Source organism: Eulemur rufifrons, chromosome 15 (genome assembly GCF_041146395.1).
Source record: "Eulemur rufifrons isolate Redbay chromosome 15, OSU_ERuf_1, whole genome shotgun sequence".
NCBI classification, from domain to species: domain Eukaryota; kingdom Metazoa; phylum Chordata; class Mammalia; order Primates; family Lemuridae; genus Eulemur; species Eulemur rufifrons.
The window spans coordinates 36,840,677-36,844,778 of NC_090997.1; the positions used below are offsets into that span (position 1 = coordinate 36,840,677).

Below are 4,102 nucleotides of genomic sequence, written 5' to 3' on the forward strand. Positions count from 1 at the left end.
GGTTTTCTGTAGTGGTCTGCTTCAAATCTTTTTTATTTTTGTTTTGTGCATTTCCTATAGATTTTTGCTGATTGGTTACAATGAATCTTACATAGAACATATTATATTTATAATAATCTATTTTAAGCAGATAACAACTAAACTTTCATTTCATACAACTTTCTACTTTTATTCTCCCCTCATTTTACATTTTTGATGTTTAAACTTACATCACTTTATGATATGTATCCCCTGACAATTTGTTTTAGCTGATGGTTATTATTAATAATTTTTTTGTTCTTAACGCTTGTACTAGGGATAAAATTACTTTACATACCATTATTACAATCCTAGAGTATTCTTAATTTTGCTTTGTATTACTTACCATTGGGTTTTGTGCTTTTGTAAGTTTTATGTTATTAATTAGTAGCCTTTTGTTTCAGCTTAAAGAAACAAAATTCCCTTTAGCAATTCCTGTAAGGCAGGCCTAGTGGTGATGAGCTCCCTTAGGTTTTGTTTATCTGGGAAGGTTTTTATTTCTCTTTCATTTCTAAAAGACTGACTTTCTGGGTAAAGTATTCTTAGTTGGGAGGTTTTTTTCGTCAACATTTTGACTGCATCATACCGCTCTCCCTCAGCCTACAGGGTTTCTGCTAAGAAGTCCACTGATAGTTGTATTGAGAGACCTTTGTATGCAATGTATTCCTTAACTCTTGTTGCTCTCAAAAGTTTTTCTTTGTCTTTGATTTTTGATAATTTGATTATTGTGTGTCTTGGTAAACTCTTTGGGTTGAAACATATAGAATGCTTTACAAATTTATGTGTCATCCTTATCCAGGGGCCATGCTAATCTTCTTTGTATTGTTCCCATTTTGGCACGGTGCTCCTTGACTTATACTGGGGTTACTTTTTGATAAACCCATTGTAAGTTGAAAATATTGTGTTGAAAACATATATCTGACTGGGTGTTGTGGCTGGCTGCTGCTGCCCAGCATGGTGAAGGAAGTGCAGTTTCTACTGATTGTGTATCACTTTTCTGGCATCATAAAGTCAAAAAACCATAAGTCCAACCATTGTAAGTTGGAGATCGTCTGTATGTACTGCCAAAATGAACACCCTATTTTTTTTCTTACTAGAGAAATAAATCTATTATAAACATTCTTCCTACAAATATTTGCTCACATCTCTGGTTATTGCAAGTCATTTTTTGAGCTCAGATTATTTCCTGAAATAGATTGCATAATGTTTTTGCCATATTGAAAAACTGCACACCTGAAATGTTTTGTCAGTCAGTTCTTTCAGCAGCATTTTCTACAAATAACATTGTCTCCTCCTTTCCAGTATTTACATCTTAATATATTTGATAAACCTTTCTTTGTCTCACTGACTAGAAAACCCAGAACATTGATATTGTGCATATTTACCTAAGCAAAAATCCATTTTTAATGAAAGTTTTATATTTTCAAATGATTTGTTGGTTATCAGACAAGTCTTGTTAAAATCCAAATTTATTTGCTCACCTGTTTTTTCTTCTTCAAGGATTAGAACTTTGATGAATATATGGAGGGATTGTTAAAGTTAGTATTTTATAAAACAATAAAAAAATCTTCTATGCAACAAGAACTATGTATAGCAGACCTGGACTATTAATTTGTTTAATTTACTTTCTATAATTATGAATTTTCAGCAGCCAATACTACACTTTCATTTTTTTCATAATGGAATTAGTGACAATCATCAGCCTTTGCTCAGCTTCATTTGAATTTGAGTTTTTATTACTGATTTACCAAGGAGCTTTCACTTCTCTGCAAAATGCTTGCTCTTGATTACTCATACCCTAGAAATAGCTTTGCTGTCTGTGAGGCATCAACGTTCTGACTGTTTCTCTACCCTCATTACTCTACATTTTGCTGCCTCTGGCCGTTTGTGTTTTGAAACCTCTTGCGGCCCATGGTTGCTATGAGAGAGTCAAAGCTGTAGTGTGGCTAGAATGATTGGTAGAGGGCCAACATGAGGGGGTATTGATCCTTCTCTCCACGAGATAGCAATCATAATGTTTCTCTGTTTTTAGCATTTATCTTGACAAAAGTGTAAAATTTTAACATTGTCAGAGATAAAATAAAACTGAATACATAATATAGTTTATTTAATATGCGTTTGCTTTATATCTTATCACATTGGTGATATCAAAATTTTATTCCTCTGAGATACCTTTGAGATTCAAGGGAAGGCATGCTGTAATCTGAGGAAGACTGGCTGACCAGTTAATGTCATAGACTTTTCAGTCTGTTGATTCACTTCCTGGGAAGTGGAGTGAAAATTCTTTTCTGTCTATAGGAAATTCTTGTCTTAAATCTGCCTCTGTTGTATATTTCACAACTTGTAATATGCATACTCTGATATCTTTAAATTGGCCATGACATGCCACCACACCTGGCTAATATAATTTTTTCCTATTTTTAGTTGTCCAGCTAATTCTTTCCTTTTTTTTTTTTTTTTTTTTTAAGTAGAGACGGGAGTCTTGCTCTTGCTTAGGCTGATCTCGAACTCCTGCCCACAAGCGATCCTCCCACCTCGGCTTCCCAGAGTGCCAGGATTACAAGTGTGAGCCAACACACCCAGCCTGCTTTCTCTTTTTTAAACTGTATCAATTATATAGCTTCTAAAATAGGTTTCATCTTTTGAGTATTTCCTGTAGAATAAACAAATATTCCCACACCCCTTCAGCTCTTTCCTATGATATGCCTAGGGAAACACTCGACTTTGGTCCTGTGCAGAGAAATATTTTTCTGTATATATTTATATGTCTTTACTAAAATAAATGTTTTGAAGGCAGCCGTGAAGCAATCTGAGTGTATAATCCTTATAGGCTCTTGTAGATTTCCCTATGCTTTTTAGGGTTTTCTTCTATATCTGATTTCATGGCACTTTTATTTTAGTAATTCATCTTTATTAAGTTTTCCAAAGAATTCAATTTAGTTTTATAGAAACAGCTATATTTAGTACTTGTATTTCTTCAATTTGTGCTATAATTACAATAACATGTTAAACTGTCATAAACTTGTTTGGGTGAAAACGTCACTGACTCTCGGAAACTAGTGGAAACGGAAGAGACCCAGTGGGGAAAGTAGCTTGGCAGCTTTGAGTATTGAGTGTGTCATGGTTATCAATTTCTATATTTTTAGTGAGGAAATGAAAAGCATTAGCTAATCTGATGAGTCAGTTATGTAGAGATTGCTTAATAGATCTATTGCTGTAGTGGAAGTCTGAGTATCTGCTACGAGTGAGAAAGGGGTGATGGAACTTGTTAGATGTTTCCACAGAAGTAGGGGTAATTTTTTCCATTAATATGTAAAACTTGCATAGATTCAAGTACTTTTAATTCTACTTAAAGTTATGGTATATACATACAATGGACTAATATTTATAAAATAGTACCATGCATCATGAAGCCAATTTAAGTACTTAAAAAGAAAGATGCACATGAACTATAGTTAGGTGTGTGCGTAACTTTATGTGTATTTAACTGCTCCAGAGTAGGATTACGATGGATGCGGGAGGATATTACCCTCTATACATTCCGAACTGTTTGTGCTTATATTACAGTCATGTGTTGCTTTTACAATGATAGAGAAAATGATATAAGAAAACAACGGTCTCCTTCTCTTGCAAACTTATCTTTCCTTTTGGGATATGCTTTAATTTCTTCTGTACCTCCCTCATTGCCACGACAGATAAAGAATCTCACTGGTGCCCTTAATATCGTTTAATTCAGATCATCCAATAAGGGAAGGTAAAGGAGAAGCCTAGGGAACAGAATTCCATCCTACAAATGTCCTCCTTAGCCAAATGGTAATAATAGTACTTTCCATATGCTGTTACTAGGAGGATTTTTAAAAAGTTAATATTAATTCAGTACTTCATTTGTGCCAGACACTTTGCAGGCACCATCTCTTTTTTTCCAAATTTTTTATTTATTTTTAAATTGACATATAAATTGTATGTATTTATCATGTACAACATGATGTTTTGAAGTATATATGCATTGTGGAATTGTTAAATCTAGTTAACTAGTAATAACAAATTATCTCACATAGTTCTCGTTTTTGTGGTGAGAACACTT

General features: G+C 33.7%; 1 non-coding gene across 1 annotated transcript; it reads right to left on the bottom strand.

The window, feature by feature from the left end:
* Positions 1-772: 772 nt before the first annotated feature.
* On the bottom strand, positions 773-878 carry LOC138396136 (U6 spliceosomal RNA). The gene has a single exon (XR_011235615.1). It is a non-coding gene; the product is annotated as a U6 spliceosomal RNA (small nuclear RNA).
* Between the last annotated feature and the right edge of the window lie 3,224 nt (positions 879-4,102).